We start from the raw sequence: 23899 nt of genomic DNA, 5'->3' as shown, positions 1-23899 counted from the left end.
CAAAAAAAAAATTTTTTTCTTCAACTTAGCAAAACTAAAAATGTAAAATGCCATAAAAATAAATGTTTTAAACATTGAAACCACTTGTTCGACAACTACAAACGATGTTATTGATTATAGAAAAATAATTCTTTTAATTGTTTTTGATTTGAGATAAAAAACATAATGTAATATGTTTTAAGCAGGAAAAATGAGTTATAACGCTTTAAATCGTTATGAAATGCGTTTTTAATCGTTTGTAGTATACGGAAATAGCAAAAAAAAATTTTTCTTTAACTTAGCAAAACTAAAAATGTAAAATGCCATAAAAACAAATGTTTTAAACATTGAAACCACTTGTTCGACAACTACAAACGATGTTATTGATTATAGTAAAATAATTCTTTAAATTTTTTTGTTGTGAGATAAAAAACATAATGTATTATGTTTTAAGCAGCAAAAATAAGTTATAATGCGTTAAATCGTTTTGAAATGCGTTTTTAATCGTTTGTAGTATACGGAAATAACAAAAAAATTTTTTTCTTCAACTTAGGAAAACTAAAAATGTAAAATGCCATAAAGACAAATGTTTTAAACATTGAAACCACTTGTTCGACAACTACAAACGATGTTATTGATTATAGTAAAATAATCCTTTAAATTTTTTTTGTTGTGAGATAAAAAACATAATGTATTATGTTGTAAGCAGCAAAAATAAGTTATAATGCGTTAAATCGTTTTGAAATGCGTTTTTAATCGTTTGTAGTATACGGAAATAACAAAAAAAAATTTTTTTCTTCAACTTAGAAAAACTAAAAATATAAAATGCCATAAAAACAAATGTTTTAAACATTGAAACCAATTTTTCGACAACTACAAACGATGTTATTGATTGTAGTAAAATAATTCTTTAAGTTTTTTTTTGTTTTGAGATAAAAACATAATGTATTATGTTTACTATATTATGTTTTAAGCAGGAAAAATAAGTTATAACGCTTTATACCGTTATGAAATATTTTAAATATTGAAACCACTTTTTCGACAACTACAAACGATGTTATTGATTGTAGTAAAATAATTCTTTCATTTTTTTTGTTGTGAGATAAAAAACATAACGTATTATGTGTTAAGCAGCAAAAATAGGTTATAATGCGTAAATCGTTATGAAATGCGTTTTTGATCGTGTGTAGTGTACGGAAATAACACAAAAAATAAAATTTTTTTCTTCAACTTAGGAAAACTAAAAATGTAAAATGCTATAAAAACAAATGTTTTAAACATTGAAACCAATTTTTCGACAACTACAAACGATGTTATTGATTGTAGTAAAATAATTTTTTCAAATTTTTTTTTGTTTTGAGCTAAAAAACATAATGTATTATGCTTTAAGCAGCAAAAATAAGTTATAATGCGTTAAATCGTTTGTAGTGTACGGAAATAACACAAAAAATAAAATTTTTTTCTTCAACTTAGGAAAACTAAAAATGTAAAATGCTATAAAAACAAATGTTTTAAACATTGAAACCAATTTTTCGACAACTAAAAACGATGTTATTGATTGTAGTAAAATAATTTTTTCAAATTTTTTTTGTTTTGAGCTAAAAAACATAATGTATTATGCTTTAAGCAGCAAAAATAAGTTATAATGCGTTAAATCGTTTTGAAATACATTTTTAATCGTATGTAGTATACGGAAATAACAAAAAAAAATTGTTTCTTCAACTTAGCAAAAAAAAAACAATTTAAATGCCATAAAACCACTTTTTCGACAACTACAAACGAGTTTATTGATTGTAATAAAATAGTTTTTTCAAATTTGTTTTTGTTTTGAGCTAAAAAACATAATGTATAATGCTTTAAGAAGCAAAAATAAGTTATAATGCGTTAAATCGTTTTGAAATACGTTTTTAATCGTATGTAGTATACGGAAATAACAAAAAAAGATTGTTTCTTCAACTTAGCAAAAAAAAAAATTTAAATGCCATAAAACCAATTTTTTAAACATTGAAACCACTTTTTCGACAACTACAAACGAGTTTATTGATTGTAATAAAATAATTTTTTCAAATTTGTTTTTGTTGTGAGCTAAAAAACATAATGTATTATATTTTAAGCAGCAAAAATAGGTTATAATGCGAAAATCGTTATGAAATGCGTTTTTAATTGTGTGTAGTGACGGAAATAACAAAAAAAATTTTTTTCTTCAAATTAGCAAAACTAAAAATGTAAAATGCCATAAAAACAAATGTTTTAAACATTGAAACCACTTGTTCGACAACTACAAACGATGTTATTGATTATAGAAAAATGATTCTTTTAATTTTTTTTGTTTTGAGATAAAAAACATAATGTATTATGTTTTAAGCAGGAAAAATGAGTTATAACGCTTTAAATCGTTATGAAATGCGTTTTTAATCGTTTGTAGTATACGAAAATAGCAAAAAAAATTTTTTTCTTTAACTTAGCAAAACTAAAAATGTAAAATGCCATAAAAACAAATGTTTTAAACATTGAAACCACTTGTTCGACAACTACAAACGATGTTATTGATTATAGTGAAATAATTCTTTAATTTTTTTTTGTTGTGAGATAAAAACATAATGTATTATGTTTTAAGCAGCAAAAATAAGTTATAATGCGTTAAATCGTTTTGAAATGCGTTTTTAATCGTATGTAGTATACGAAAATAACAAAAAAAATTTTTCTGTAACTTAGCAAAACTAAAAATGTAAAATACCATAAAAACAAATGTTTTAAACATTGAAACCACTTTTTCGACAACTACAAACGATGTTATTGATTGTAGTAAAATAATTCTTTCATTTTTTTTTTGTTGTGAGATAAAAAACATAACGTATTAAGTTTTAAGCAGCAAAAATAGGTTATAATGCGTAAATCGTTATGAAATGCGTTTTTGATCGTGTGTAGTGTACGGAAATAACACAAAAAATAAAATTTTTTTTCTTCAACTTAGAAAAACTAAAAATGTAAAATGCTATAAAAACAAATGTTTTAAACATTGAAACCAATTTTTCGACAACTACAAACGATGTTCTTGATTGTAGTAAATTAATTCTTTAAGTTTTTTTTTTTGTTTTGAGATAAAAACATAATGTATTATGTTTAATATATTATGTTTTAAGCAGGAAAAATAAGAGTATAACGCTTTATATCGTTATGAAATGCGTTTTTAATCGTTTGTAGTATAAGGAAATAACAAAAAAAAAATTTTTTTTCTTTAACTTAGCAAAGCCAAAAATGTAAAATGCGACAAAAACAAATGTTTTAAACATTGAAACCAATTTTTCGACAACTACAAACGATTTTCTGGATTGTAGTAAAATAATTATTTCAATTTTTTTTTGTTTTGAGATAAAAAACATAATGTATTATGTTTTAAGCAACAAAAATAAGTTATAATGCGTTAAATCGTTTTGAAATGCGTTATTAATCATATGTAGTATACGGAAATAACAAAAAAAAAATTGTTTCTTAAACTTAGCAAAAAAAAAATATTTAAATGCCATAAAACCAATTTTTTAAACATTGAAACTACTTTTTCGACAACTACAAACGAGTTTATTGATTGTAATAAAATAGTTTTTTCAAATTTGTTTTTGTTGTGAGCTAAAAAACATAATGTATTATATTTTAATCAGCAAAAATAGGTTATAATGCGAAAATCGTTATGAAATGCGTTTTTAATCGTGTGTAGTGACGGAAATAACAAAAAAAAAATTTTTCTTCAACTTAGCAAAACTAAAAATGTAAAATGTCATAAAAACAAATGTTTTAAACATTGAAACCACTTGTTCGACAACTACAAACAATGTTATTGATTATAGAAAAATAATTCTTTTAATTTTTTTTGTTTTGTGATAAAAAAAACATAATGTATTATGTTTTAAGCAGGAAAAATGAGTTATAACGCTTTAAATCGTTATGAAATGCGTTTTTAATCGTTTGTAGTATACGGAAATAGCAAAAAAAAATTTTTTTCTTTAACTTAGCAAAACTAAAAATGTAAAATGCCATAAAAACAAATGTTTTTAACATTGAAACCACTTGTTCGACAACTACAAACGATGTTATTGATTATAGTGAAATAATTCTTTAAATTTTTTTTGTTGTGAGATAAAAAACATAATGTATTATGTTTTAAGCAGCAAAAATAAGTTATAATGCGTTAAATCGTTTTGAAATGCGTTTTTAATCGTATGTAGTATACGGAAATAACAAAAAAAAATTGTTTCTTCAACTTAGCAAAAAAAAAAAAAAATTTAAATGCCATAAAACCAATTTTTTAAACATTGAAACCACTTTTTCGACAACTACAAACGAGTTTATTGATTGTAATAAAATAGTTTATTCAAATTTGTTTTTGTTGTGAGCTAAAAAACATAATGTATTATATTTTAAGCAGCAAAAATAGGTTATAATGCGAAAATCGTTATGAAATGCGTTTTTAATCGTGTGTAGTGACGGAAATAACAAAAAAAAAATTTTTTTCTTCAACTTAGCAAAACTAAAAATGTAAAATGCCATAAAAACAAATGTTTTAAACATTGAAACCACTTGTTCGACAACTATAAACGATGTTATTGATTATAGAAAAATAATTCTTCTATTTTTTTTGTTTTGAAATAAAAAACATAATGTATTATGTTTTAAGCAGGAAAAATGAGTTATAACGCTTTAAATCGTTATGAAATGCGTTTTTAATCGTTTGTAGTATACGGAAATAGCAAATAAAAAATTTTTCTTTAATTTAGCAAAACTACAAATGTAAAATGCCATAAAAACAAATGTTTTAAACATTGAAACCACTTGTTCGACAACTACAAACGATGTTATTGATTATAGTAAAATAATTCTTTAAATTTTTTTTGTTGTGAGATAAAAAACATAATGTATTATGTTTTAAGCAGCAAAAATAAGTTTTAATGCGTTAAATCGTTTTGAAATGCGTTTTTAATCGTTTGTAGTATACGGAAATAACAAAAAAAAATTTTTTCTTCAACTTAGGAAAACTAAAAATGTAAAATGCCATAAAAACAAATGTTTTAAACATTGAAACCACTTGTTCGGCAACTACGAACGATGTTATTGATTATAGTAAAATAATTCTTTAAATTTTTTTTGTTGTGAGATAAAAACATAATGTATTATGTTTTAAGCAGCAAAAATAAGTTATAATGCGTTAAATCGTTTTGAAATGCGTTTTTAATCGTTTGTAGTATACGGAAATAACAAAAAAAAAAAATTTTTTCTTCAACTTAGAAAAACTAAAAATGTAAAATGCCATAAAAACAAATGTTTTAAGCATTGAAACCAATTTTTCGACAACTACAAACGATGTTATTAATTGTAGTAAAATAATTCTTTAAGTTTTTTTTTGTTTTGAGATAAAAACATAATGATTATGTTTAATATATTATGTTTTAAGCAGGAAAAATAAGTTATAACGCTTTATATCGTTATGAAATGTTTTAAACATTGAAACCACTTTTTCGACAACTACAAACGATGTTATTGATTGTAGTAAAATAATTCTTTCATTTTTTTTTTTTGTTGTGAGATAAAAAACATAACGTAATATGTTTTAAGCAGCAAAAATAGGTTATAATGCGTAAATCGTTATGAAATGCGTTTTTGATCGTGTGTAGTGTACGGAAATAACACAAAAAATAAAATTTTTTTTCTTCAACATAGGAAAACTAAAAATGTAAAATGCTATAAAAACAAATGTTTTAAACATTGAGACCAATTTTTCGACATCTACAAACGATGTTATTGATTGTAGGAAAATAATTTTTTCAAATTTTTTTTGTTTTGAGCTAAAAAACATAATGTATTATGCTTTAAGCAGCAAAAATAAGTTATAATGCGTTAAATCGTTTTGAAATACGTTTTTAATCGTATGTAGTATACGGAAATAACAAAAAAAAAATTGTTTCTTCAACTTAGCAAAAAAAAAATTTAGAATGCCATAAAAACAAATGTTTTAAACATTGAAACCACTTTTTCGACAACTACAAACGATGTTATTGATTGTAGTAAAATAATTCTTTCAATTTTTTTTTATTGTGAGATAAAAAACATAATGTATTACGTTTTAAGCAGCAAAAATAAGTTATAATGCGCTAAATCGTTTTGAAATGCGTTTTTAATCGTATGTAGTATACGGAAGTAAAAAAAAAAATTGTTTCTTCAACTTAGCAAAAAAAAAAATTTAAAATGTCATAAAAAAAAATGTTTTAAACATTGAAACCACTTTTTCGACAACTACAAACGATGTTATTGATTATAATAAAATAATTTTTTCAAATTTGTTTTTGGTGCGAGCTAAAAAACATAATGTATTACGTTTTAAGCAGCAAAAATAAGTTATAATGCGTTAAATCGTTTTGAAATACGTTTTTAATCGTATGTAGTATACGGAAATAACAAAAAAAAAATGTTTTCTTCAACTTAGGAAAACTAAAAATGTAAAATGCTATAAAAACAAATGTTTTAAACATTGAGACCAATTTTTCGACATCTACAAACGATGTTATTGATTGTAGTAAAATAATTTTTTCAAATTTTTTTTGTTTTGAGCTAAAAAACATAATGTATTATGCTTTAAGCAGCAAAAATGAGTTATAATGCGTTAAATCGTTTTGAAATACGTTTTTAATCGTATGTAGTATACGGAAATAACAAAAAAAAAAATGTTTTCTTCAACTTAGGAAAACTAAAAATGTAAAATGCCATAAAAACAAATGTTTTAAACATTGAAACCACTTTTTCGACAACTACAAACGATGTTATTGATTGTAGTAAAATAATTCTTTCAATTTTTTTTTGTTGTGAAATAAAAAACATAATGTATTATGTTTTAAGCAGCAAAAATAGGTTATAATGCGTAAATCGTTATGAAATGCGTTTTTGATCGTGTGTAGTGTACGGAAATAACAAAAAAATAAAATTTTTTTTCTTCAACTTATGAAAACTAAAAATGCAAAATGCCATAAAAACAAATGTTTTAATCATTGAAACCAATTTTTCGACAACTACAAACGATTTTCTATTATCTTCTAATGTAAAATGCGATAAAAAGAAATGTTTTAGACATTGAAACCTACAAACGATGTTATTGATTGTAATAAAATAATTCTTTCAATTTTTTTTTTTTTGTGAGATAAAAAACATAATGTATTACGTTTTAAGCAGCAAAAATAAGTTATAATGCGTTAAATCGGTTTGAAATGCGTTTTTAATCGTTTGTAGTATGCGGAAATAACAAAAAAAAAATGTTTTCTTCAACTTAGGAAAACTAAAAATGTAAAATGCCATAAAAACAAATGTTTTAAACATTGAAACCACTTTTTCGACAACTACAAACGATGTTATTGATTGTAGTAAAATAATTCTTTCAATTTTTTTTGTTGTGAAATAAAAAACATAATGTATTATGTTTTAAGTAGCAAAAATAGGTTATAATGCGTAAATCGTTATGAAATGCGTTTTTGATCGTGTGTAGTGTACGGAAATAACAAAAAAATTAAATTTTTTTTCTTCAACTTATGAAAACTAAAAATGCAAAATGCCATAAAAACAAATCTTTTAATCATTGAAACCAATTTTTCGACAACTACAAACGATTTTCTTGATTGTAGTAAAATTATTCTTTCAATTTTTTTTTTTGTTTTGAGATAAAAAAACATAATGTATTCTGTTTTAAGCAACAAAAATAAGTTATAATGCGTTAAATCGTTTTGAAATGCGTTTTTAATCGTATGTAGTATACGGAAATAACAAAAAAAAATTGTTTCTTCAATAAAAAAATTTCTTCAAAAAAAAAATGTTTTAAACGATGTTATTGAATGTAATAAAATAATTTTTTCAAATTTGTTTTTGTTGTGAGCTAAAAAACATAATGTATTATGTTTTAAGCAGCAAAAATAGGTTATAATGCGTAAATCGTTATAAAATGCGTTTTTAATCGTGTGTAGTGTACGGAAATAACAAAAAAAAAAATTTCCCTTCAACTTAGCAAAACTAAAAATGTAAAATGCCATAAAAACAAATGTTTTAAACCACTTGTTCGACAACTACAAACGATGTTATTGATTGTAGTAAAATAATTCTTTCAATTTTTTTCTTGTTGTGAGATAAAAAACATAATGTATTACGTTTTAAGCAACAAAAATAAGTTATAATGCGTTAAATCGTTTTAAAATGCGTTTTTAATCGTGTGTAGTGTACGGAAATAACAAAAAAAAATTTTTCTTCAACTTAGAAAACTAAAAATGTAAAATGCCATAAAAACAAATGTTTTAAACATTGAAACCACTTTTTCCACAACTACAAACGATGTTATTGATTGTAGTGAAATAATTCTTTCAATTTTTTTATTTTGAGATAAAAAACATAATCTGTTATGTTTTAAGCAGGAAAAATAAGTTATAATGCGTTAAATCGTTTTGAAATGCGTTTTTAATCATGTGTAGTGTACGGAAATAACAAAAAAAGTTTTTTTCTTCAACTTAGGAAAACTAAAAATGTAATATGCCATAAACACAAATGTTTTAAACATTGAAACCACTTTTTCCACAACTACAAACGATGTTATTGATTGTAGTGAAATAATTCTTTAAATTTTTTTGTTGTGAGATAAAAAACATAATGTATTATGTTTTAAGCAGCAAAAATAGGTTACAATGCGTAAATCGTTATGGAATGCGTTTTTAATCGTGTGTAGTGTACGGAAATAACAAAAAAAATTTTTTTTCTAAAACTTAGGAAAACTAAAAATGTAAAATGCCATAAAAACAAATGTTTTAAACATTGAAACCAATTTTTCGACAACTACAAACGATGTTATTGATTGTAGTAAAATAATTCTTTCAATTTTTTTTTTTTGTTGTGAGATAAAAAACATAATGTATTACGTTTTAAGCAACAAAAATAAGTTATAATGCGTTAAATCGTTTTGAAATACGTTTTTAATCGTGTGTAGTGTACGGAAATAACAAAAAAAAATTTTTCTTCAACTTATCTTGTTTGGTTGATTTTCCGACAGGGTGGATAAATGATGTATATTGGAACGATTTTCCGTCATCCCTTGTCAAATTTGGTTTTGAGACAAACCGGTTTCGGCGTTGTGCCATCATCAGTTCGAGAACGAAAATCGACACTGATGATGGCACAACGCCGAAACCGGTTTGTCTCAAAACCAAATTTGACAAGGGATGACGGAAAATCGTTCCAATATACATCATTTTTCTTCAACTTAGAAAACTAAAAATGTAAAATGCCATAAAAACAAATGTTTTAAACATTGAAACCACTTTTTCCACAACTACAAACGATGTTATTGATTGTAGTGAAATAATTCTTTCAATTTTTTTTGTTGTGAGCTAAAAAACATAATGTATTATGTTTTAAGCAGCAAAAATAAGTTATAATGCGTAAATCGATATAAAATGCGTTTTTAATCGTGTGTAGTGTACGGAAATAACAAAAAAAAAATTGTTTCTTCAACTTAGCAAAAAAAAAATTTAAAATGCCATAAAAACAAATGTTTTAAACATCGAAACCAATTTTTCGACAACTACAAACGATGTTATTGATTGTAATAAAATAATTTTTTCAAATTTGTTTTTGTTTTGAGCTAAAAAACATAATGTATTATGTTTTAAGCAGCAAAAATAGGTTATAATGCGTAAATCGTTATGAAATGCGTTTTTGATCGTGTTTAGTGTACGGAAATAACAAAAAAAAATAAATTTTTTTTCTTCAACTTAGGAAAATTTAAATTGTAAAATGCCATAAAAACAAATGTTTTAAACATTGAAACCAATTTTTCGACAACTACAAACGATGTTCTTGATTGTAGTAAAATAATTCTTTCAATTTTTTTTTTTTGTTTTGAGATAAAAAACATAATGTATTTTATTTTAAGCAGGAAAAATAGGTTATAACGCTTTAAAACGCTATGAAATGCGTTTTTAATCGTTTGTAGTATACGGAAATAACAAAAAAAATTTTTTCTTTAACTTAGCAAAACTAAAAATATAAAATGCCATAAAAACAAATTTTTTAAACATTGAAACCAATTTTTGGACAACTACAAACGATGTTCTTGATTGTAGTAAAATAATTCTTTCAATTTTTTTTTGTTTTGAGATAAAAAACATAATGTATTTTGTTTTAAGCAGGAAAAATAAGTTATAACGCTTTAAATCGTTATGAAATGCGTTTTTAATCGTTTGTAGTATACGGAAATTGCAAAAAAAAAGTTTTTTTTTAACTTAGCAAAACTAAAAATGTAAAATGCCATAAAACAAAATTTTTTAAACATTGAAACCAATTTTTCGACAACTACAAATGATGTTATTGATTGTAGTAAAATAATTCTTTCAATTTTTTTTGTTGTGAGATAAAAACATAATGTATTATATTTTAAGCAGCAAAAATAAGTTATAATATGTTAAATCGTTTTGAAATGCGTTTTTAATCGTTTGTAGTATACGGAAATAACAAAAAAAAAATTTTTTTTCTTCAACTTAGGAAAACTAAAAATGTAAAATGCCATAAAAACAAATGTTTTAAATATTGAAACCAATTTTTCGACAACTACAGACGATGTTATTGATTGTAGTAAAATAATTATTTCAATTTTTTTTTTGTTGTGAGATAAAAAACATAATGTATTACGTTTTAAGCAGCAAATATAAGTTATAATGCGTTAAATCGGTTTGAAATGCGTTTTTAATCGTTTGCAGTATACGGAAATAACAAAAAAAAATTTTGTTTCTTCAACTTAGGAAAACCAAAAATGTAAAATGCCATAAAAACAAATGTTTTAAATATTGAAACCAATTTTTCGACAACTACAAACGATGTTCTTGATTGTAGTAAAATAATTCTTTAAATTTTTTTGTTTTGAGATAAAAACATAATGTATTATGTTTAATATATTATGTTTTAAGCAGGAAAAATAAGTTATAACGCTTTATGTCGTTATGAAATGCGTTTTTAATCGTTTGCAGTATACGGAAATAACAAAAAAAAAATTTTCTTTAACTTAGCAAAGCCAAAAATGTAAAATGCCATAAAAACAAATGTTTTAAACATTGAAACAAATTTTTAGATAACTGCAAACCATGTAGTTGATTGCAATAAAATAATTTTTTCAAATTTTTTTGTTGTGAGCTAAAAAACATAATGTATTATGTTTTAAGCAGCAAAAATAAGTTATAATGCGTTAAATCGTTTTGAAATGCGTTTCTAATCGTATGTAGTATACGAGAACTTAGCAACTTAGCAAAAAAAAAATTTAAAATGCCATAAAAACAAATGTTTTAAACATCGAAACCAATTTTTCGACAACTACAAACGATGTTATTGATTGTAATAAAATAATTTTTTCAAATTTGTTTTTGTTTTGAGCTAAAAAACATAATGTATTATGTTTTAAGCAGCAAAAATAGGTTATAATGCGTAAATCGTTATGAAATGCGTTTTTGATCGTGTTTAGTGTACGGAAATAACAAAAAAAAATAAATTTTTTTTCTTCAACTTAGGAAAATTTAAATTGTAAAATGCCATAAAAACAAATGTTTTAAACATTGAAACCAATTTTTCGACAACTACAAACAATGTTCTTGATTGTAGTAAAATAATTCTTTCAATTTTTTTTTTTTGTTTTGAGATAAAAAACATAATGTATTTTATTTTAAGCAGGAAAAATAGGTTATAACGCTTTAAAACGCTATGAAATGCGTTTTTAATCGTTTGTAGTATACGGAAATAACAAAAAAAAATTTTTCTTTAACTTAGCAAAACTAAAAATATAAAATGCCATAAAAAACTACAAACGATGTTCTTGATTGTAGTAAAATAATTCTTTAAATTTTTTTGTTTTGAGATAAAAACATAATGTATTATGTTTAATATATTATGTTTTAAGCAGGAAAAATGAGTTATAACGCTTTATATCATATGAAATGCGTTTTTAATCGTTTGTAGTAAATGGAAATAACAAAAAAAATTTTTTTCTTTAACTTAGCAAAGCCAAAAATGCAAACTGCCATAAAAACAAATGTTTTAAACATTGAAACCAATTTTTCGACAACTACAAACGATTTTCTTGATTGTAGTAAAATAATTCTTTCAAATTTTTTTTTTGTTGTGATCTAAAAAACATAATGTATTATGTTTTAAGCAGCAAAAATAAGTTATAATGCGTTAAATCGTTTTGAAATGCATTTTTAATCGTATGTAGTATACGGAAATAACAAAAAAAAATTGTTTCTTCAACTTAGCAAAAAAAAAATTTAAAATGCCATAAAAAAAAATGTTTTAAACATTGAAACCACTTTTTCGACAACTACAAACGATGTTATTGATTGTAGTAAAATAATTCTTTCAATTTTTTTTTGTTGTGAGATAAAAAACATAATGTATTATGTTTTAAGCAGCAAAAATAAGTTATAATGCGTTAAATCGTTTTGAAATGCGTTTTTAATCGTTTGTAGTATACGGAAATAACAAAAAAAAATTTTTTTTCTTCAACTTAGGAAAACTAAAAATGTAAAATGCCATAAAAACAAATGTTTTAAATATTGAAACCAATTTTTCGACAACTACAAACGATGTTATTGATTGTAGTAAAATAATTATTTCAATTTTTTTTTGTTGTGAGATAAAAAACATAATGTATTACGTTTTAAGCAGCAAATATAAGTTATAATGCGTTAAATCGGTTTGAAATGCGTTTTTAATCGTTTGTAGTATACGGAAATAAAAAAAAAATTTTTTTTTCTTCAACTTAGGAAAACTAAAAATGTAAAATGCCATAAAAACAAATGTTTTAAACATTGAAACCAATTTTTCGACAACTACAAACGATGTTCTTGATTGTAGTAAAATAATTCTTTAAATTTTTTTTTGGTTTTGAGATAAAAACATAATGTACTATGTTTAATATATTATGTTTTAAGCAGGAAAAATAAGTTATAACGCTTTATGTCGTTATGAAATGCGTTTTTAATCGTTTGCAGTATACGGAAATAACAAAAAAAAATTTTCTTTAACTTAGCAAAGCCAAAAATGTAAAATGCCATAAAAACAAATGTTTTAAACATTGAAACAAATTTTTAGATAACTGCAAACCATGTAGTTGATTGCAATAAAATAATTTTTTCAAATTTTTTTGTTGTGAGCTAAAAAACATAATATATTATGTTTTAAGCAGCAAAAATAAGTTATAATGCGTTAAATCGTTTTGAAATGCGTTTCTAATCGTATGTAGTATACGGAAATAACAAAAAAAAAATTGTTTCTTCAACTTAGCAAAAAAAAAAATTTAAAGTGCCATAAAAACAAATGTTTTAAATATTGAAACCACTTTTTCGACAACTACAAACGATGTTATTGAATGTAATAAAATAATTTTTTCAAATTTGTTTTTGTTGTGAGCTAAAAAACATAATGTATTATGTTTTAAGCAGCAAAAATAGGTTATAATGCATAAATCGTTATAAAATGCGTTTTTAATCGTGTGTAGTGTACGGAAATAACAAAAAAAAAATTTTTCCTTCAACTTAGCAAAACTAAAAATGTAAAATGCCATAAAAACAAATGTTTTAAACATTGAAACCACTTGTTCGACAACTACAAATGATGTTATTGATTGTAGTAAAATAATTCTTTCAATTTTTTTATTTTGAGATAAAAAACATAATGTGTTATGTTTTAAGCAGGAAAAATAAGTTATAATGCGTTAAATTGTTTTGAAATGCGTTTTTAATCGTGCGTAGTGTACGGAAATAACAAAAAAAGTTTTTTTCTTCAACTTAGGAAAACTAAAAATGTAATATGCCATAAACACAAATGTGTTAAACATTGAAACCACTTTTTCCACAACTACAAACGATGTTATTGATTGTAGTGAAATAATTCATTAAATTTTTTTGTTGTGAGATAAAAAACATAATGTATTACGTTTTAAGCAGCAAAAACAGGTTACAATGCGTAAATCGTTATGGAATGCGTTTTTAATCGTGTGTAGTGTACGGAAATAACAAAAAAAAATTTTTTTTCTAAAACTTAGGAAAACTAAAAATGTAAAAGCCATAAAAACAAATGTTTTAAACATTGAAACCAATTTTTCGACAACTACAAACGATGTTATTGATTGTAGTAAAATAATTCTTTCAATTTTTTTTTTGTTGTGAGATAAAAAACATAATATATTACGTTTTAAACAGCAAAAATAAGTTATAATGCGTTAAATCGTTTTGAAATGCGTTTTTAATCGTGTGTAGTGTACGGAAATAACAAAAAAAAAATTTTTCTTCAACTTGGAAAAGTAAAAATGTAAAATGCCATAAAAACAAATGTTTTAAACATTGAAACCACTTTTTCCACAACTACAAACGATGTTATTGATTGTAGTGAAATAATTCTTTAAATCTTTTTTTGTTGTGAGCTAAAAAACATAATATATTATGTTTTAAGCAGCAAAAATAGGTTATAATGCGTAAATCGATATAAAATGCGTTTTTAATCGTGTGTAGTGTACGGAAATAACAAAAAAAAAATTGTTTCTTCAACTTAGCAAAAAAAAAAAATTAAAATGCCATAAAAACAAATGTTTTAAACATCGAAACCAATTTTTCGACAACTACAAACGATGTTATTGATTGTAATAAAATCATTTTTTCAAATTTGTTTTTGTTGTGAGCTAAAAAACATAATGTATTACGTTTTAAGCAGCAAATATAAGTTATAATGCGTTAAATCGGTTTGAAATGCGTTTTTAATCGTTTGCAGTATACGGAAATAAAAAAAAAAATTTTTTTTCTTCAACTTAGGAAAACTAAAAATGTAAAATGCCATAAAAACAAATGTTTTAAACATTGAAACCAATTTTTCGACAACTACAAACGATGTTCTTGATTGTAGTAAAATAATTCTTTAAATTTTTTTTGGTTTTGAGATAAAAACATAATGTATTATGTTTAATATATTATGTTTTAAGCAGGAAAAATAAGTTATAACGCTTTATGTCGTTATGAAATGCGTTTTTAATCGTTTGCAGTATACGGAAATAACAAAAAAAAAATTTTTTCTTTAACTTAGCAAAGCCAAAAATGTAAAATGCCATAAAAACAAATGTTTTAAACATTGAAACAAATTTTTCGATAACTGCAAACCATGTAGTTGATTGCAATAAAATAATTTTTTCAAATTTTTTTGTTGTGAGCTAAAAAGCATAATGTATTATGTTTTAAGCAGCAAAAATAAGTTATAATGCGTTAAATCGTTTTGCAATGCGTTTCTAATCGTATATAGTATACGGAAATAACAAAAAAAAAATTGTTTCTTCAACTTAGCAAAAAAAAAAATGTAAAGTGCCATAAAAACAAATGTTTTAAATATTGAAACCACTTTTTCGACAACTACAAACGATGTTATTGAATGTAATAAAATAATTTTTTCAAATTTGTTTTTGTTGTGAGCTAAAAAACATAATGTATTATGTTTTAAGCAGCAAAAATAGGTTATAATGCATAAATCGTTATAAAATGCGTTTTTAATCCTGTGTAGTGTACGGAAATAACAAAAAAAAAATTTTCCTTCAACTTAGCAAAACTAAAAATGTAAAATGCCATAAAAACAAATGTTTTAAACATTGAAACCACTTGTTCGACAACTACAAATGATGTTATTGATTGTAGTAAAATAATTCTTTCAATTTTTTTATTTTGAGATAAAAAACATAATGTATTATGTTTTAAGCAGCAAAAACAGGTTACAATGCGTAAATCGTTATGGAATGCGTTTTTAATCGTGTGTAGTGTACGGAAATAACAAAAAAAAGTTTTTTTTCTAAAACTTAAGAAAACTAAAAATGTAAAAGCCATAAAAACAAATGTTTTAAACATTGAAACCAATTTTTCGACAACTACAAACGATGTTATTGATCGTAGTAAAATAATTCTTTCAATTTTTTTTTTGTTGTGAGATAAAAAACATAATATATTACGTTTTAAGCAGTGTTCGGACGATGTGCGTCTAATCCTGGAGAGGTGGGCGCACCGGGTCGATCTCAGTGGGAATAGGTGTATGGAATAGAAAATAAGCAAATAGACGAGATTTCTCGTTATAATATATGTGGTTTATTGTATAACTATATGAATTAGTTGGTAACAATATTACCTGAATTTATTGTGATCAGAACGGCAGAGATCGTTGGCGGCAGATGCGTGCTGGTTGGCTGTTGAAATCAAAGAGGCCGGTTGTATAGCAAGCTACAACCGTTGACCCGCAAAATCCTCCGTTTTGGAGGGGAAAGGCACCCACACATCAACCCCGACATGCATATGCATGAGTGCTGACAAAAAGCACACATACACGTGCATGTACATGCATGCACATGCATGAGGGTGATGGTGTGGGTGGTTATAAATTAATTCGAGTATCGAGTATCGATTTGCAGAGTTGCATTGGGGGGGGTCGCAATCAGATGCGGAAAAGTTAGGCATCCTGCCTAAACATGCCGGCCCCCCTTGCGATACGCAACATCGTTTTCCGCCAATGACCTCCGCTGAAACGAGAAAAATTATTATAAGACTTACACACTAAACTTAATCTAAATGAGGAGTTCATCTGCGACGCAAAATGGCCGGGAATCCTTTCCGACTTGCCTAGCATGCCACCTAAGCTAGGATGATAAAAGTTAACGGTGATGAACAGATGTAAGTGAATATTTCTTGCCATTGAATTAGACATAATTCTTAAATATAGAAATTCAGAATGTAACATTTGTATTGTCGATGGCCAGTAAGGCTGGACGAAGAGGCCGAGGTCTCCGTTCCAGAGTGGCACCATTTTTTGTTATTGTTTGGTTTTTTTTTTTTGTCGTTCCGGATGGAGAGGCCGAGGTCTCCATTCCAGATTTGCGGTTTTTTTTTTTGTTGGTTGGACGAAGAGGCAGAGGTCTCCGTTCCAGACTCGAAGGTTTTGAGGCTTTTCTGGGCTGGACGAAGAGGCCGAGGTCTCCGTTCCAGCGTATAACGTGTCGTGTCGCTTTCAGGGCGACTGTGGCATTTTATGGATGTGCCAGGGCGAGTGGCCGTGAGGTTGGTTGGGTGATGCGCGTTTTCGCTGCAGCGCATGTATTTCGTCAGTTGTGTATTATATTATTACCCTACAAAACACCTGGGCACAAACCTACCCACGCCCATGCAAATGTGACTACGAATGTAACCTGTCACCGTAAAATGACTAGTCAAATGACGTGGAGTGACGAGAGCGTTTTTGCAGAATTGTTAGGGCTGTGATTTCGAGCAGCTTATATATTTCAACATAACCAGCAAGATTGCGGTGTGTGGGAGGTTGGAGCGGACGTGATTCCAAGCCACCCGCGCAAAATTACTTGTTTTCGTGATACGCGTGGCGTTGTATTAACAAACGTACGTTAAAATGTATGAATAAACCGAGTTTAAAACGAAGCGTAGAGGCTGACGAAGGTATGTATTTAATTTTGTGCGACAGCTCATGACGAATAGCGAACATCGTAATTAAATTGGAAAATGTACCAACTGCCGGTGCTTACATGCAGATTGGCGATGCGTTCTTCATGACGCGTTCTATCTGCACGTATCATTATTAGATTGCATGCAGCCCTGTCGTGTATTTATTGGGTAGCTGACAGCTGGTATGGTGAATTTGTGGTGTGCGAGTATATATATATACATACATATACTTGCTTGCCCTTGAAAAAAAAACTAGGTCACTGGGGCAGTAGCACGCTAGGCCGGTAGAAACAGTTCACTTTTCCCATTTCGGGATTTTGTCTTGCCGGGATTCTTTTATTTCGCGACTCGGATTGTTTTTGTACCGAGCCCTTATAATGACTGTTTGTGATGTTTGTTGTTGAAAAACAACAAGTCCTGCCCCCCAGCCAGAAAGCAGGCATTACCGATGGCAAAAAAAATCAAAAAAAAAAAATCAAAAGCAAAGAATAAAAATTTTTTTTTTTTTTTTTTTGTTTGTAAATGCGAGCAATTAATTTTTAAGGAGGTGTTTGCCTTTATTTTTTTTGTGTGTAAGTATTTTTTGGGACTGCCCGGGTCAAAACAGCCGATCCCGATTTTGTTCCTTTGCGGGTTTTCGGTACCAGGGTGCGTCATTTGATGCAGCACTAATATGATCTGCCTGGCCAAGTAGGTATACATACGTACATATGTACATACGTTGGTTACAAATATGCCAACGGCAAAAGACAAAAGAAACGAACATTCCAGTGGAGAGAATGTGAATTTCAAACGAATTGAAGCAAACGGTAAAATAAATCTTTCGATTCACCATTTGGCGTTGCTTCATTCATTTGATTTTCACGCGTTGCTGGAAAAAAAAGGTAAGTAGTGAAATTTTTTTTGAATTAATTTGATTTCAATAACGAGACTTTCTTTGAAATCTATAGTTAAATTCCAAACACCTGCGTCTAACAACCGATAAAATGAGTGATGAACGTAAGTAACTCGCTCTTAAATTATATGAGATAAATGCTTTCAAATTTGATGATTTCAAGATGACGACGGGCATTAATTCACCTGTATATTTTGGCTTGCGCGTGTTAGTCAGGTACCCACATGTGATGAAAAATGTTGCCGATTTGGTTGCATCGCATATAAAAGAGCATCAACTGACGGCAAAGCATATGTGCGGTTGCCAAATATATAGCAGCGTCGCAAATAAGCAGTGATGTCTCGCTTCCAAATCTACAACAAAACGTTCCCACTGACTTCTCACGTACGAAACTATCATTTGAAAAACGCGCCACACTTACAAAAAGTGATGTAGCCAAAAAACTATTCAATTTAATAATGTCCAGTAAAAAGACAAATCTTTTTCTAGCCGCTGATCTAACGAAAGCCGAAGAAATTCTTAATATCGCTGATATTTGTGGACCTTACATTTGTGTGCTCAAAACACGTCGACATTATCGACGATTTCAATGATGCGTTCATCAAAAATTTACGTCTTCTTGCAGAAAAACACAATTTTCTACTTATGGAAGATTGCAGATTTGCTGATATTGGCAATACTGTGTCATTGCAATATGGTAAAGGCATTTACAACATTGCCGATTGGGCTGATTTGGTTACCGCACATACACCCACCGGTCGTGGCATATTACAAGGTCTAAAAGCTGGCTTTAGAGATAGTGCTGCAGATGTTCAAAAACGTAGCGTTTTCTTGTTAGCCGAATTATCAAATTCGGGTAATTTAATCGATGATAAATACTCGGAAGCATTTAATAAAATAGCAACAGAAGGGGCAGATATTGATTTTATTGCCGCCGTAGTTTGGCAATCGGCAAAGTGTTTCAATTTTCCTGGTTTAGTGCAATTGACGCCTGGTGTAAAGATCGATGATAGTGCTGATCAGCTGGGTCAACAATATCAAACGCCCGAAAATGTGGTTAAGGAGCGTGGTGCTGATATTGGTGTAGTTGGACGTGGAATTATACAAGCAAAACTGTTGAAAAGGCAGCAGCGTTATATCGTGATCGCTTATGGGCGGCCTATACTGATCGTATAGCGTTAGGGAAATAGCAAAGTTTAATTTGGAATTGAAAATGCATATACTGTGTGCGCACGAGTTGCTACTTATAAAAGTAGACCTTAGCCTTCCACAAGAAAATTTGACAGATGCAAATCTGAAGAAAAGTTTTTCAAAATAGATCCGATAAATACGATTTTTAGCCACAAAAAATATAACTCACTTTCATTTTGTGCGGCATTCCAAACAGGGAACGCTCTTAAATTTGTTCTTTTCTTTTTTTTTTGTTTGTTATCATAGGATAAAGGATATGTACTGACTCAATATGATATGTAACGGCTCGCTGTAGATGTTTGAAAGCTTTCACTTATATTATCTAATGTAAACATAATATAGATACTAGTAATCAACATTCCATATTAATTTCCAAACATGCATTCAATAAAAAATTTTTTTTAAAAATTAGCTGCAGCAGCAAACATTAAAAGCTCGTTTTGGACAATATTAATACTGTGGTAGTGCATATTTTTATACTAATTAAGCTAAGATATTTGTTAGAAAGTGCGTGAAGCGTATGGCCCAGATTTTGATGATCAACTAATACGATTGGGGCGTGATAATCCGGCAGTTTACGATGTTAATCTTGAACACCAAAGGCGTTATGAAGTTAGGGTCGCCATCCGGGAACGTATTGCTGCCAAATTGCGTGTCGCATCGAAATTTCTTCAAACAAAATGGAAGGCCATAAGATGTAATTATTTGCAGGAAGTGAAAGGCTTGGAAACTGGAATTCGAAAATGCTCACGCTCGTCGGCGTCGATGCACAGAAGATTCATCGTTCCTAGGTAATACCTCACAATTATACAGTAAGATAATGCAAATGAATACGTCATTCCCGGCCGATGCTCCAAAGCTATATCTGCGGTTAAATTCAGCCCAAACGGTGAGTGGTTGGCAAGCTCTTCAGCTGGTGAGTTAATCAAACTTTGGGGCGCATATGATGGCAAATTTGAGAACACTATATCCGGTCATAAGCTTGGTATAAGCGATGTTGCCTGGTCATCTGATTCCCGTCTTTTGGTAAGCGCCAGTGACCATAAACGGTTAAAAAGAGGGGAGCTGAGTTCGGGCAGATGTTCTCTAAAAGGACATAGCAATTATGTCTTCTGTGGCCACATTCACCCGCAATCAAATTTGGTTGTGTCTGGCAGTCTTTGGGATGTGAACTCTGGCGAGAATTTAACACCTTTGCCAGCACATTCTGACCATGTGCCAGCCGTTCATTTCAATCGTGATGGTTCATTGATTGTGAGTTCCAGTTATGACGGACGCTGTCGCATTTGGGATACAGCCAGCGGACTATACTTGAAAACTCTGACTGATGACCATTAGCCTACAGGTCTCTATTATTCGATATTAAGTGGTTTTACTTTTACAATTTTATCTTTCCTTTGATTTTCGATTTCAGGAAGATCGCAATCGACTTTTTACCTGGTGGATTAAACTCATTACACCTCACTTTAAAAAAAACGCAAGGACTCAATCACAATTGGCACTGATGATGACTGCCAGGAATTGGAATAAGCTATTGGTGAGTGATATCCATAATTAGCGTATGTTTATTCTTAGCCATAGAAATAAATCGCTTTATGAAAACTCTATCCTTGGCCATTTATAAGGAATTGCAGGGTTTTCAGAAAAAGGCTTTTCTAACCATTTAAAATTTTTTGAACATGGGTTGGGTTGGTGATTTTGTACAATTGTGGTAAATTCCTTTTAAAATTGATTGATTCGCCGGCTCGCGAATAGTGACACAAAAATTTAAAAAAATAACTATACAAATTGTTGCAAACGATTCCGACTACATAGTTTGGTTTTATTTGCTTGCTGGTTAGTATGGTGTCGAGAACTTTCCGTTGTTCATCTTTGCTTCAATTGAAATCGGATCTTGTCTTCTGAACTTGAGAAGATCAGAATAGCTTTTTAAAATTGATGAAAACAAATAGAAATACTTGAAAAGTTAAAAATATCTTTGTCTGCCCTGTTTCAAAATGTTTCCGGTAAAAGAGATTTCTTTTATTTTTTCCGTGAATTGTCGTAGACATGTATCTTTGAGAGTATATTAGTAGCGATAATAAATTTGGAAATGCCAATAATTCATTTGCTGCTAAAGATTTCGGGAATTGATAAAATCATGTTGTTTTGGTCATTCTTTCAGAAATTCTTTGAATAATGCCGTACGTTAGAATTTTATTCAAAAATGCACTATCTCAAATTTGTTGCCAAACCTCCCAATAGGAGCATGAGTGCAATGCATTTTGTCGTAAGAACTTTGTCAGCCGAGCAAACTTCTTGTGATTTTAATGGATTTCACTATGATACTTAAAGTGACGTAGTCACAAATACAACTTTTAGCAAACTTTTGAATCGGGGTATGCAATATCACCAACGTTGAGGACGCCTATTTTGTGTATATGCATTGCAGTACATATTGTCCAACTATTTCCAAATTAAGTTTGGAGCCATTTTAAATTATTTATTAGAAATTCAATAAGAGATGTTATGGCACATCTTCAGTATCTTAATTTTCGACTTTATTTCTATTTGAATATTTTTGGAATCACTGGATATTCTGGTGACGATATGAATAAATTTCTTTGGGGGCGTAAAATGCAAACTTAATTGCAAATACTGTGGCAGATAACGAATCTGCGTTAAGTTATGTTGGCCTCGTTCGGGGGAACGATGCAGAGTTGTACGGGTTGTTGGCCTCGTTCGGGGTGAACGAGAGCTGGGTTTAGCGGGTTGTTGGCCTCGTTCGGGGTGAACGAGAGCTGGGCATTAAGAAAGATAAGGGGCTGAACGCCTTTAGGTTCGGTGGCAGATCGGTTCGCCCTACTGCTGTAGATTTTTATGATGTCCTCGTTATGGGATAACGAGTGAATGGGAGTGGTTTCTTGTGTCCTCGCTCGGGGTGAGCGGGTGAATTTGGGTTAATTTTTGAAATTGAATTGAATTTGGAATTTTTTGGTGTCCTCGCTCCGGGGTGAGCGAGTGGACTTGGAGTTTAACTTTTGAAAATTCAAAAATAAGTGTTTTGTGGCAGATGGGGAATCTGCATTAGGCTAGGGTCGATTTTTTGAAAAGAGGGATGGGGAGGAAAGGAGGGATTGTTAAGAGGAGCCCGTGGTCCTCTCACAATCGATCTCCGTAGGGAGAAGGATCAGTTTGACCAAAGGTCGTCTGACTTGACCCTTCTCGGTTATGAGGTCGACTACACGTACTCGGCCATCTTCGCCGGGGTGTACGTTGACGACTCTACCTAACCTCCATTCGTTGGGAGATAAGTTGTCCTCTTTGAGGACGGCGAGATCTCCCACTTGTATGTTTTCTTTGGGATGCTTCCACTTCACCCGTTTTTGAAGTTCGGATAGATATTCCACCTTCCATCGCTTGCAGAAAGTCTGATGGAGGGCTTTGAGTTTCTGCCACCGATTTATCATCGAGGCAGAGCTTTCACTAGAATCTGGTTCTGGTGGAGCCAGTAGGTGGCTGCCCGTTAGGAAATGTCCTGGGGTTAGTGGTTCCAGATCCGTTGGGTCATTCGACCCTGGACTAAGTGGGCGCGAGTTGAGGCACGCCTCAATCCTGCACAAAAGGGTTTGGAACTCCTCCATGGTGTACTTATGGGGAGACGCGATCTTTTTGAAGTGGCTTTTGAAGCTCTTCACTCCCGCCTCCCACAAGCCGCCCATATGTGGAGCAGCGGCGGGAATAAAATGCCAGCTTAATGCTTGATGATTGTACTTTGAGACTGTCTTGTCTCGGCTTTCTGCCAGGAAGGCTTTAAACTCGGATCGTAAAGATCTTGACGCTCCGACAAAGTTTGTACCATTGTCGGAGTAGATGTTTTTCGGACATCCTCTTCTCGCGATAAAACGCGCAAAGGCTGCGAGAAAGCATGGAGTACTAAGGTCACTAGTGGCTTCTAAGTGGATGGCCTTAGTGGAGAAACAGACAAAAAGGCATACGTAGCCTTTTGACAGTCGACATCCCCTACCGCGGTAGCTTTTGATGTCGAAAGGCCCCGCAAAGTCTACCCCGGTATTGGTGAACGCGCGGGTAAAAGTAGTCCGTTCGCAGGGAAGGGTACCCATAAGTTGGGACTGCGCCTGTTTTCGGTGAATAGTGCAGGTTTTGCAATTATGAATGGTTGCCCTAATCATGGTTTTGATGTTAGGTATCAAGTATTGGGTGCGTATCAGACGCAACATGAGTTGATTTTCCCCATGCAGACTTTGTTGATGAAACATTAGGACTGTAAGACGGGATAACCGGCAGTTGTATGGGAGGA

The 23899-nt window shown here is 29.3% G+C and overlaps 1 pseudogene; it reads left to right on the top strand.

The window, feature by feature from the left end:
• Nucleotides 1-18571: 18571 nt before the first annotated feature.
• Nucleotides 18572-21119, top strand: LOC137245963 (uridine 5'-monophosphate synthase-like; annotated as a pseudogene).
• Nucleotides 21120-23899: the final 2780 nt, after the last annotated feature.

The sequence above is a fragment of the Eurosta solidaginis genome, chromosome 3, assembly GCF_040869045.1.
Source record: "Eurosta solidaginis isolate ZX-2024a chromosome 3, ASM4086904v1, whole genome shotgun sequence".
Classification (NCBI taxonomy): Eukaryota; Metazoa; Arthropoda; class Insecta; order Diptera; family Tephritidae; genus Eurosta; species Eurosta solidaginis.
This window is presented reverse-complemented; position numbering and strand designations above follow the sequence as displayed.